Source organism: Saccopteryx bilineata, chromosome 7 (genome assembly GCF_036850765.1).
Source record: "Saccopteryx bilineata isolate mSacBil1 chromosome 7, mSacBil1_pri_phased_curated, whole genome shotgun sequence".
Taxonomy (NCBI): Eukaryota; Metazoa; Chordata; class Mammalia; order Chiroptera; family Emballonuridae; genus Saccopteryx; species Saccopteryx bilineata.
In genome coordinates, this window is record NC_089496.1 from 85,416,358 (window position 1) to 85,429,718 (window position 13,361).

Consider the following 13,361-nt stretch of genomic DNA (forward strand, 5'->3'; position numbering starts at 1 on the left):
TGTGAGAGTTTTAATAAAATGCTGACACGTGACATGGAGTTGCTCCTGTCTCTTCTCTCTCCCCTTCCCTTGCCTGACCATGCTGTCCCCTCTCAGTGATCTCTTTTCTCCCTTCAGACCCTCCTCTGCTCCTCATGGCCCTTGGAACCCAGGCTCTGCCCTGCCATGGGGCAGATGGAAGGATTTTTTTTCATGACCCTCAAAGGTGGTGCTGGTGACAAGAGGAAGGACCGGGTGGAGAAAGCATGAGCGCCCCATGAGCCTGAGTTTGTTAGTGTTTCACTGGCTTGTTATACGGGGGTTCTCAGGTTACAACACAGTTCTGTTTCTTCGATAGTGACGTAACCGGAATTTTGGTGGAAGTCGAAATACACCAAGCCTGTCACTTACCTATCCTAACAGTTGTAAAATCATAATCTAAAACATAAAAACACAACTAAGCCACAGAAAAAGAACATAAATATACTGTCCTGTATACTGTACTATAGTAACAGAAAAGTGACAAAAAATGAGTATAAAAAAATTCCTTGCCTTTATTCCTGTGGTTGGCTCCCACACCGGAAGGGGCGTTGCAAGGTGGGAGAGAGTGACCTACTGGGAGGAGGAAGCTGGAGAGGCAGGAGGACCTGCAGAAGGAGCTGGAGACACTGGGTCAGGTGAATCAGGATTGCCTAAGGAACATACAGGAGACACTGAAGACGATTCTACCTGTACTACAGGTGTTTCAGCTTGAGAAGCAGCTGATGTAGAGGGTACAGGATCTGTTGCAGGCCTCTCCACCTTCTTAAAGAATTGTTCCAGGCTAGTCTGGAAGGTTGATGACTTCTTCTCTTCCAAAATCTGCCTATAGCATTGCAAGGCATCCATAAGAGCTCTGTAGACCTTATTGAATCTGTCATCGCTGGGGTCCTCAGCCTGAAACTTTGCCAAGCCATCCTCACCATAGAAAAACCTTCTGCCAAACCCCTGGTAGTAAATCTCTTGGGTTCTGGGGTTTCCGTCTCTTCCTCTTCAATCAGCTGCTTCTTCAGCTGAATGAGGTGCTCAGCAGACAGCTCCTCTCCATGGGATGCCAGTAGCTCATGGCTTTTCTCTTCTTCGAAGCACTACCATCTGAAGACTCTTTCTTTGAGGAGCCATGATAAGGGCCAAAAAGTCACCAAAAAACGCAACACAAACGGAACACTTGCGCTTTAACAGTCCAAAATGGCGTAGGTGAGAGCAGTGGGGGCGCCAGTCCTCTCGCTCTAGGCCGTGTTACTGCGCCTTCTTCTCTGCCGGGCTCAGCCAAACTAGTTCGCCCACATAGTTCCGAAGTACGACGTTAATGGCATAAGCTGAAACACTCACATCTCAATTTTTTTTTTTATTTTGTTTTTTTTTGTTTGTTTTTTTGTTGTTGTTTTTTTGTTTGTTTTTTTTTTTTATTTATTCATTTTAGAGAGGAGAGAGAGAGAGAGAGAGGGGAGACAGAGAGAGAGAAGGGGGAGGAGCTGGAAGCATCAACTCCCATATGTGCCTTGACCAGGCAAGCCCAGGGTTTCGAACCGGCGACCTCAGCATTTCCAGGTCGATGCTTTATCCACTGCGCCACCACAGGTCAGGCTCACATCTCAATTTTTTAAAAAGTTTCTTTCTGGGAGTCAATGTCGCAAACTCAAAACATTGTATGTCGAGACTGTCCAGAGGACCCCCTGTATTTATTTAATCTAGGTGAAATTCACATAACACAGTCGACCATTTGAAAACATACAATTCAGTAGCATTTACTGCATTCACAATGTTGTGTCACACCACCCTTCTCTAGTTTCAAAACTTTTTCATCACCCCAGAAGAACACCTGTATCTATTGAGTCATCACTTTCCTCTCCTCCCCGCCCCGCCCCCTGGCAACCGCTGATCTGCTTTCTCTCTCTCTCCCTACATTTGCCTATTCTAGTCATTTCATACAGGAGGGATCATACAATATAGGACTTTTGTGACTGGCTGCTTTCATTTAACATGTTTTTTGAGGTTTATCCAAGTTGTAGCATGAACCAGTACTTAATTCATTTTAGTGGCTGAGTAATGTTTTATTGTATGAACATACTGCATTTTGTTTATCCATTCATTCATTGAAGGACAGGTGGGTTGTTTACACCTTTCAGGTAGTTGTGGATAGTACTGTTGTGACCGTTGGCGAACAAGCGTCTGCTTGAGCACCTGTTTCCAATTCTTTCGGGCATACACCTAGGAGTGGAATTAATTGCTGGGTCATATGGTAATTTTATGTTTAACTTCGGAGAAACTGCCAAACTGTTTCTACAGCCGCTATCCCTCCCTTTAGTTTTAAGATGACTTTATTCTAAGTGCAAAGATGATTTATTGAGCATTTTTGTTTTAAAGTAATTTTTTTTTTTTCTGAAGCTGGAGATGGGGAGAGACAGTCAGACAGACTCCCGCATGCACCCGGCCGGGATCCACCCGGCTCACCCACCAGGGGCAACGCTCTGCCCACCAGGGGGCGATGCTCTGCCCCTCCCGGGCGTTGCTTTGCTGCGACCAGAGCCACTCTAGCGCCTGGGGCAGAGGCCAAGGAGCCATCCCCAGCACCCGGGCCATCTTTGCTCCAATGGAGCCTTGGCTGTGGGAGGGGAAGAGAGAGACAGAGAGGAAGGAGGGTGGTGGGGGTGGAGAAGCAAATGGGCGCTTCTCCTATGTGCCCTGGCCGGGAATTGAACCCGGGTCCCCCGCACGCCAGGCCGATGCTCTACCGCTGAGCCAACCGGCCAGGGCCTAAAGTAATTTTTAATATTATAAAATCATATATATGTTTATTGTCACAATTCAACTAAAGAGATTTCTAGAAGAAAAAAGTCTTTTATCTGTTTCATCCTACTCCTTTTCCTGTGACCGACCAGTGTTAATTCTTTGGTCTATATCCTTTCAAACATTTTTCTATGCATTTATATAGTTTTTGAATTTTCTTTTATATATACATGTCATACTATCCGTATTATTTTGCTTTGTAATCTTTCTATCCATTTTCTTGCCACTTTAGATTGTTCCAGTGACTGTCCTGGAGCGGTCACTAAGAGCCTCAGGACCCTCAGATCTGAGGCTGGACTTTGCACTGTTTGAAAAAAATCTGGGCTTCAGATGTGGACAAGCCGCCCGTGGGTGGCTGGATAAATAAATGTATTGTAGTTTTTCTTCTGTTATCTGCATTTCTATTTTCTTATAAAATGAATCTGAATTGCTTTTATAATAAGAGAAATAAAATGAGGAAGAAGAATTGAGGTCCAGAAGGCCCAGCCCACAGCTTGTATCTTAATTTAGCACTTACTTCACTCTCCTGGTTGCATAATGAGTTGTTTATGTGTTTGTTTCCCTAGAGGGCAGACAGCGGCTTCCTCTTCCGTGGCCCTCCCTACTCCTGCCTATTGTGTGCCAGGTACACAGGTGGCTCCTCCGGCTGGGGCTGCAGAGAACAGGGTGGGTTCCAAAGACCCCCACGCGCCCTCAGTTCAGGTTCACCGCTGATGTGCATCTTCTCTGTGTTGGGGGTTGGGGGAGCTCGCCCCCTGGCTGGTCACGCTCCCCGCGGGGCATCTGGGCCTGCCACAGCCTCCGCCTCCGCCTCCGCCTCCGCCTCCGTGGGAAGCTGGGTGTGAGCGCAGGGGCAGCTATTTCTGTGGCCCCAGCCAGGGTGCCTGTGGCAGGCGGCACCCAGCTGAGGAAGTAATTAGAGTGCCGCCAGGAGCAGGAAGCAGGGAGAGGCTTGGAGGCACGGGCTCCCTTTCCAGAGAGCTATAAATAGCCGGTCTGTTGGCGGAGGCGGAGCAGCACACACAGGAATAGAGGTGGGAGCAGCCAGTGCCTGGGTGCGGGGGTGGGAGCCATCCTCTTGGGCTTGTCTGTCTGTCAGTCTGGTTTGGGAAGGTGCAGGGGAGTAGTAGCACTGCCTGGCAAGGGGCATGTGGTCCAGAAGGTACCTGGCCAGGTCCTCCTTTCCTGGCCTGGGGTTCTCTCACCTGTCCCCTCACAAGACTCGCTGCCTGGGCTCAAGATCCTGGCTGGGCTCAGACCCTTAGTCGGGGCATCAGGACAGCCCCGCAGACTCCTGCTGGGCCCAGCTCCCTGCCTCATCTTTACACCAGGAGCTGTTGAGGGCTGGGGTGGGATTCCAGAGCCTGGGATCATTTATAGCATTTTCGAGGGAACACACACACTCTCTCTCTCTTCTGGTACTGGGCAGCTCTGCACCTGACTCATCCCAAAACACTATAAATAACCTGGAGGAGGGACATTGGCTGTCCCACCCTGGATCCCCCACGCGCTGTGAGCAGGTGGCAGGCACTAAAGGCCCCAGGGCTTCCTGGACGCTGTGGCGGAGAGAACTAGCTCACTCTGGTTGGGAGCCAGAGCCAGGGATGCTGGGAGGGTCACCAACTTCTGGTAACTGGTATTGCAGCGATTCTGGAGCCGGGAGGGGGCCTCCTCTCCAATACAGCTATGGCTACAACGTTGTCTGCATCGCTGCCTGTGGGGGTGCATCGAGCCAGTCTGAGCTAAAGTTGCTGGGTGACCCAGGATGAGATCCTTCCCCACTGGGTAAAATGAGTAAGTGCTGAGGGCCTGTTCTATAGTCCCATTTCTGACATGGCACACTGTAAGTGTAGCTGAGTGCCTAGACATTCCCAGATCACCATATGCGTGTGTGTTGGGGAACAGGAGGAGGAACAATGAGTCACATCTGGAGCCCCGTGTGCTAGAGAATCTCTCATTGGTCAGGGCCAGATGTCTAAAGGGTGATGCTTGGAGAGGGTCTGATTGTTGTCCCGAGAGAGCAGAGACATTTGACCATGTTACCACGGAAGCCTACTGGGACCTGGGAAGCTGATTTCAGCTTGGCCTGTCCTGTGCCCTTATGGCTAGGGCATGTGTAACTTGTGAGGTATTGAGCTCCCTGTCCCTGAATGAAAGCTGTTCTATAAGGTGAGGAGGAAGGGGATCCCCACTGGGTGAGGGGCTATAGTTCAGCAGTTCCCAATGGGGCGGGGCTTCAGAATCCCTGAAGGAGTTTGGCAATAATACAGATCCCTAAGTTTCCCCAAGCTACTGAGTGGGACCCTCCAGGGGTGGGCTACGAGTCTGGGCGCCATGGCCCCATGTTGGCCTCAGTTCTGTACTTCTGTGGTGCTGACATCAGAGGGCTGGGGCAGAGCTAGCCCAGTTTCCCCTCCCCTAAATGTGCAACCCCAGGGAGCCTTCAGGCACTTGGCAACTACTGATAAGGTAACAACAGCTCAAACCACCCCAGCAGACCAGGAATATGAAGCTTAATCTGTTGATTTGGCAGCCACCACATAGTGTCCTTGGAGGCCACTGAAGAAACAGAGGTCCTTTGCCCTGGGTTATAGATGACCATAGCAATGCCCAGGTGAAATAATGTGCTCACAGCCTCACAGCTGGGGAGAGGCAGAGTAGGATTTGAGCTTGAGTCTGGCTGATTCTAAAGTGCACCTCCCCTTCCGCTAATGTGATATCAGCCCAAGATTTTGCATATACTGTATTTCCCCAAGTATAAGATGCACCTTTTCCCCAAAAATTTGGGGTCTAAAAACTGGGTGTGTCTTATATAGTGGTTGTAGACTTTTTACTTGCATTTCTTGCTTTTTCACGCTTGTTCTTGCGCTCATTGTTGAAGACAGCGATTTATCATCAGACACAGATGAGGACAAGCTAATGGATGGGAGTTTGACAGTGATGAGGAGTTGTATGAGTTTTATGATGAATAAAACTTGAGTTTAATAACTTTATGTAATACTTTTTTTTAAACTTCGGGCCCCAAAATTGTGGTGCATCTTATAGATGGGGAAATACAATATCTATCCCAGGTCAGCGGTATATGCACATAAGTGAAATGTTTGAAAGTAATGTGATTTAGAATAAAATTGCACTGGAGATGTTTAAACTACCCTAGGATAACCCAATATAGTGTCTGAAGAATTTGAACCTGAGGCCTACCTGGCTGCAAAACTGATTGTTAAGAAATGCAGGTGAAGAAGCATTGGCCCCTGGTCTTGAGCTCGCAGGATGCTTGTGAGGTCAGCTGCAGGATGGTTGCAATGCCTTGAATTTCTGGGGAGGATGGCATGAGCCACCATGCTGGAGGTTCAGGGAGGACCTATCCCCCCAAAGAGGCAGAGCTCATTGCTCATTGCCTAGAACTGGGTCACACTGCCTCTTCTAGCTGCAAGGGAAGCCAGGAAAGCATATAACATTTTCAGACTCTATAGGCAGAGGGAGGCAAAGAATAAGAGGTTGAAAACAGCCAGAGAGTGGGTATGTGACCAACTGATTTCTGAAATCTGGTAATCATAATCAGAGCGACGCTGAAGATAATAAGAAGGCAGGGAAGGAGTTTGAATCATAAAGGAGAGAGAAAAGGACCTGGTTTGAGAGATATAAGAGGAAGTCTGCCAGGAGGCTTCTGGGAAATTTTCTTGAAGTTTTATCTCCTGAGTAAAGGAACGAGGCTCTCCCCTTTTCGTCCTGTCCTGACATGGATGTTTGGAGCTGCAGCAGCCATCTTGCAACTATAAGGCAATAAATCTGCAGATGAGAAAACAATGTACTTAGGATGTTGTAGAGAAAGCATGGAAAAGCCTGGGTTCTTGAGGACATTTCTGAGCCACTGAGCTGTTCCTTCTTGTTATGTTCATTAAATGCCTTTACTGCTCAAACTCTGTTAGGATAATCTTTTTACAACCTAACATCCTTACTGATAGGCGTGTTGTGTGGATCCTTCTCTCTTGCTTTTTTCTGGTATTCTGTTCTCTAGCTCCTTTTGTACTCCTCCAAATTGCACTCTGTAAAGATTTGGTCATGTAATCCCTGCCACTCCAGTTGCTCCCCAATTTTCTTAATACTTGACACTGTTCATCCCTCCTTCCTGAGGACTTGGCCTCCTTGGGTTTTTGTGATGAATGCCATCTTCTCTTGTTCTTGCACTGACTTCTTCGCACCATGAGCTGCCCTTGCTGAACGCCTGCTACAGAGTAGGAGTTGAACTTGAATGTTTCCAAAGGTCATTTTATTTACTCCTTATAAAAAAAATCCTTCAATTTAGGTATTATTATCCCTACTTTACAGATGCAGAATGTAGGCTCTACAAGGTTAATTAACTTGCCCAAGGGTCTTTGGTTAGTAAGTGACACGGCTGGGATTTGATCTGAGGTATGTATCTTTGGCTTCAATTGCATCATTTTGCCCAAGTCTAGGTAGTGTTGGTCCCTTTCTCATAGCTTTCTCTTTATTTTTATTAAGTGAATGGGAGAGAGAGAGAGACAGACTCCCACATGTACACTGACCAGGATACATCTGGCAAGCCTCCTACCAGGTGATGCTCTCTCCATCTAGGGTTGCTGCTCTGTTGCTTGGCAACCAGGCTATTTTTAGTACCTGAGACGAGGCCATGGAGCCATCCTCAGCGCCTGGGCCCAACTTGCTCAAACTATTCGAGCCATGGCTGTGGGAGAGGAATATATGGGGGGGGCAGGGGAGGGATGGTGAAGCAGATGGTTGCTTCTCCTATGTGCCCTGACCACGAATCAAACCCGGGGCTGATGCTCTAATGTTGAGCTAACTGGCCAGGGCTCTCATAGCTCTCTCTCTCTCTCTCTCTTTTTTTTTTTTTTTTGTATTTTTCTGAAGATGGAAACGGGGAGGCAGTCAGACAGACTCCTGCATGCACCTGACCGGGATCCACCCGGCACGCCCACCAGGGGGCGATGCTCTGCCCATTGGGGCGTCACTCTGTTGCAACCAGAGCCATTCTAGCGCCTGAGGCAGAGGCCACAGAGCCATCCTCAGCACCCGGGCCAACTTTGCTCCAATGGAGCCTTGGATGTGGGAGGGGAAGAGAGAGACAGAGAGGAAGGAGAGAGGGAGGGGTGGAGAAGCAGATGGGCGCTTCTCCTGTGTGCCCTGGCTGGGAATTGAACCCGGGACTCCTGCACACCAGGCCGATGCTCTACCACTGAGCCAACCGGCCAGGGCCACTCTCATAGCTCTCTTGAGAGAGGGTTCCTAAGGTCAAGTGACCCATTCTTATTTCTTATGGTAGCAACTATTACTTATCTAGAGAGACCTCCCAAGTCTTAACTTATAGTCTTACACTGTCCCCTTAGTCCTAAAAAAGAAATCACTGAAGCTCCTCCTTTTCTTTACACCTAGCAAATACAGAGTTACCTAGTCTGCCCTTGTGATTTCTGTCCATGGCCTCTCCCAGCCAAGGAGATGGATGGATAATCCTGCATCCTTTTTGTCTACCCCTCCCTTCTTCATCTCATGTGCTCAGTTGAAAGCAGCAGCCTGTGGCAACTCCATTTAAAATGTTTCTTGATTCTGTCCCTTCGCCCTCATTCCTAGGCAGTGACCTGTGTGCCTCCCACCCCCACCACCTGGTTTTTAGCACAATAGCTTTCTTCCTGTTCTTCCTGCTTCACCCCCTCCCTCTACTCCATCCCTGAGGTGCTCCCAGGTGACCTGTTCCAGCACATTGCTTTCCCTTTGCCCTCACTGTTTCGGCTCCCTCGCAGGCCCTCATTGCCTTACTTCAATGACTTTTCATTATCTGGTTCCGGCCTGGCTTCTCTATGGAGTAGTTCAAATCAGCCAGCAGGGTCTGCTGTTTCAGATGGATCTTCCCCTTCCTTAACTTGCAGCTGCTCATTGGTCCAGCCCTGCCTGTCCTCCTCTAAGTACCAAACACCTCATCATTCAGAAACATCCTCTGGGCCCTCGAGCCAGGGGAAGACTCCAGTCACCAGACCACGGGGGCCTCTCCCTCCTCAGCTTTCCCACAACTCTCATTATCTCCCAGTGGGTCACTGGGGCACCTGTCAGTTGTTCATCGTGTCATGGTGTCTAACTTGGCTTTCCCAAACAAGACTGTAAAGTCATTTAGGATTGGGACCATGCCTCTCCCTGCCTGAGGCTCAAGGTTGGAGAACTGAATGGTCATTCCCTTTCCTATAAGTCACCCCACCTTCCTATACAGATACTAACTGAGCACCTACTATGCTCCAGGAACTATTCCGAGCACTGGGATGCAGCCAAGGAGACAGAGTTCTTGCCATCAAGGGGCTAATGGTTTAATAAGGGAAGACCGACAAATAAATTTTAGAAGGTATGATTATTTTGTAGGGGAAGTATAGGATGCTTGTCATAGGGGCGCCTAACCACAGCTAGCATGCCAGGGAAGGCTTCCGCAAGGAAGTACATTTTATTTTCTATTTTATGTTTTATTTTTTATTTTTTTGTATTTTTCTGAAGCTGGAAACGGGGAGAGACAGTCAGACAGACTCCCGCATGTGCCCAACCGGGATCCACCCGGCACGCCCACCAGGGGGCGACGCTCTGCCCACCAGGGGGCGATGCTCTGCCTCGACCAGAGCCACTCTAGCGCCTGGGGCAGAGGCCAAGGAGCCATCCCCAGTGCCCGGGGCCATCTTTGCTCCAATGGAGCCTTGGCTGTGGGAGGGGAAGAGAGAGACAGAGAGGAAGAAGAGGGGGAGGGGTGGAGAAGCAAATGGGTACTTCTCCTATGTGCCCTGGCCGGGAATCGAACCCGGGTCCCCCGCACACCAGGCCGACGCTGTACCGCTGAGCCAACCGGCCAGGGCCTCTATTTTATGTTTTAAAAGTTTCAATTTCTACTGTTAGTTTCAGCAAAAAATAACATCTTAATAAATTAGAATAAACAAAATGTAGGATGGGGGAAACTGTACTTCCCCAGGGAAGTCAGCTTTAGATAGGGACCTGAGGGGATGTATCCCGGCAAAGAGGAAGGAAAGAACACTCCAGGCAGAGCACAGATGAAGGAAGGCTGAAGAGAGGTACAGAGCCTGGTGCATTCGAGGGACTGGAACCCAAGTGCACGTGGCCGTGGCTGGCGTGGAGGGGAAGAGGGAGAGAGGGGGGAGAGGGCTTGGGAGTGATAGGCAGAGCCAGACGGGCTGGGTCCAGGAATGGTAGGAGCCCAGGGTGTTGTGGGCTCGGTGGACAGAGGGTGATTTTTCGCTGAGGAAGCTGTAGACACAGGGCATGCTCAGGGGGCCCAGAAGCAGGAGTAGATGACACGGAGGCAGGGAGTGGTAAAGTAGCTCATAGAACTCTGGCACTATGGAAACGTTCCAATCACTGGAACCCGCCTTATGACCTTGCTGGTGGGCGGGAGTTCCAGAAGCACTGCAAGGAGTTGGCCACCCACAAAGCACGGTAAGAGAAAAGCCAGGAACAAGGTGCCTATAAAACCTAGTGTCCGGAGCGGGATGGTTCCGAAAAGGTCCCGAGGCCTGGAAGATGGGACTCATAGTGCTCAAGGGCTCAGGACAGCATTTCCTCCTTCCCATCAGCGCCCAGTACCCAGCTCCTGGCTAGTAGCCTCTGGCTCTGGCTCTCATGGTGGCTGTCACTTTGGGAGGAGACATCTCTGCCTCTCCCTCCACAGCAGGAGCTGTCCTTGGGAGAGTAGGGTTAACGAAGGCCACTTCCTCAACATTCATTTCCTACCCAGCCTGCACCAACCTAAGCAAATAGCGACTTTCTTTTCAAGGCCATTGGACAAACTTGTCCAAACATGCAAAGCCAATAAGTGAGCCTGAACTGAGGTCTTTATCTACTATAGCACCCACACCCCACCCCGGCCGCCCAGAAGAATTTTCTATCATTTACAAAATAAAATTTTCATTTATATTCATTCCTTCCCCTAGAACAAATCAGATATAAAATGGTTGGTTCAAACACTGTCTCAAAGGAATTCCGCTTTCTCTCTCTGTTCCAGAGATTTGGCTTTAATTCAACAAATATTTATTGAGCCAGATATTATTCTAGGCATTTGGGATACATCAGTGAACATAACAAAGATCCCTGACCAAGCTTACAATTTAGAGGCAAGACAAGCAGAAGACATAGTAGGTGATATTGTTGGCCAGACAATGGGATGATTGCTACAGAAAAAGAACAAGAAGGTGAAGTAAATAGAGAAGTTCTCTATTCCCACGAGCCAGCCTACCCTCGTGGGAATGAGGGTGGAGAGCTTGCGAGGGAAGGAAGAGAGAGGAAACCCTGCTGTTTTTCTTTATAAGCCCTTGTTCCTGGTTGGAATTTTAAAAACTAATTTCATGTATTACTTTGATAACAATTAAATTCAAACAGTGCTGTAACTCTATTGGGAGGTGAAGGTGGCAGGGTGAGCTGAGCTCTCTCTTCTGTCAGTGCAGAAAACAGGACGAGGTTTCTAAAGTTAATAAATCAAGAAATAGAAGGCATATCATTTAGTAATGTAAAAAAATAAAAAACTATCAGAAGAATTTAAAGCGGAAAGAGCCAAAAGAGTGAAAAGGTATTCCTTCTCGGGGTGGGGGAGAACGGCTAAAGGTAGGAAGGCATAGGGTAGAGCAGGCAGGGCACTCTTGCCGTTATTATAAGCCTTTTAGTATGTTGGGATTTTTCAAAATCATAAGCATGTGTTACTTTGATGACTAAAAAAACACATTCTGCTAAGCTCTTGGGCAGGTCATGGCAGTGTCTTGGGGACTTTTGTAGGGTGTGAGGGGTGGTAGAGCAGGTAAGTTCTGCCTTCCTTTATCCAAGTCCGCTGTCTTTTATTTGTTTTATATATCTGCTTTTGTGCAAGATTTTGTCTGAACAAAAAGGCTCCGTAGGTGAAATCGGTTTGAACTCCATGAACCCTTTTGACTCTCATAATTAATGATGCTTTATAAGCACCTATTACCCGTTATGCCCCTGCCTATATACTTCCTCAAAGAATTTTCATCATTGAACTAGCAGCCTTGCAGACTTCCCCAGCTGGGTATGGTTTGAAGTGACTGGTGTGTTTGTGCAGTTTGTTTGGTATGGAAGTGAGACTTGTGGTCAATCATTTGATGATTGTTATTCCTGTGTCTCTGGAGCCACTGTAAGAACAGGGGCATATATCTTTGGGTAGTATCCCTGCCCTCCAGCACAGTGACTCTTGTAATGACAGGTAGCACTTTAGCTGAGTGTCCCCCAATGTCATCCCAGTTTCTCCTGGGGTAGCTGTGAATCCTGATGGAAACTTGCCTCACATCTCTCTTCCTCTAGAACAGGGGTCCCCAAACTATGGCCCGCGGGCCGCATGCGGCCCCCTGAGGCCATTTATCCGGCCCCTGCTGCACTACCGGAAGGGACACCTCTTTCACTAGTGGTCATCTGCATCCTCTGCTCCTGGAGTCCTGTATGTGGCGGCATCGCTCACGTACATTACTACTTCCAGTGACGCAGGACGCATGCATCACGGCTCCAGAAGCGCGTCATATCACTTGTTACGGCTAGCAGTGACAAATATGGAGCCGGACATTGACCATCTTATTAGCCAAAAGCAGGCCCATAGTTCCCATTGAAATACTGGTCAGTTTGTTGATTTAAATTTACCTGTTCTTTATTTTAAATATTGTATTTGTTCCTTTTTTTTTTTTTTTTTTTTACTTTAAAATAAGATATGTGCAGTGTGCATAGGGATTTGTTCATAGTTTTTTTAATAGTCCGGCCCTCCAACGGTCTGAGGGACAGTGAACTGGCCCCCTGTGTAAAAAGTTTGGGGGCCTCTGCTCTAGAAGATAGATAGATAGATAGATAGATAGATAGATAGATAGGTAGATAGATATGAAAACTGACTATGAATGAAACTAAGAAAGGGAGGCAGTCCCCCACAAGCTTATTCATTTCCTAGTGACTCTACCTCCAGATATGTGTTTGATACTATTGCTAGGGTGGGTCCCCTCCATTCATGTTTCTAGGGCCTTTGCCATCATCCCTATTGTTGCCCAGCAGCTGCTTTCATGGGTTTGAGGTTCCAGAGATTCTGCATTTCCAGGCAACTTTCAGGCCTTCTTGGCTTGGCGTGCCTGTCTCTTTATTTGTCTGGGCATATGACACTAGTCCTTGAAGCCCAAACTCAAATGTCATGCAGTTGTAAAACCTTTTCTGGATCCCGACTCTGAGGCAACTATTTCCACCTTAGCACTTATCACAGAGCCTGGTCATTGCTTGATTGTATTTTGGTATCCTTTAGGGGGAGGGGTGGAAACATCCCATGGTCATCTTTCTGTATGGCATACAGTAGGTGTTCAATAACTGCTCACTTAGCTAAATGAAGCGTGTTTGTTAATCTTTTCTGTGCTTTAGGAAATCTTGCTGAGCCTGAAAGAAACCTCACTGTGAGAAGATCTCCAGCAAGGCTTCTCCACAAATCTTTTCCTGTTTTCCTCTTGAAAGACCAGATTTGAAAAAGTCAGGTAACATCCAGAGAAAGCTCTGCATGCTTGGAG

General features: G+C 48.1%; 1 protein-coding gene across 1 annotated transcript in view; it reads left to right on the forward strand.

The window, feature by feature from the left end:
• Nucleotides 1–3,795: 3,795 nt before the first annotated feature.
• GOLGA7B (golgin A7 family member B) overlaps nt 3,796–13,361 on the forward strand; it is a 32,312-nt gene continuing 22,746 nt past the window's right edge. Inside the window, exons 1-2 of the mRNA XM_066238329.1 lie at nt 3,796–3,842; nt 13,219–13,328. The gene's annotated coding sequence lies outside the window, so the exon portion shown is untranslated. The remainder of the gene's footprint in view (nt 3,843–13,218; nt 13,329–13,361) is intronic.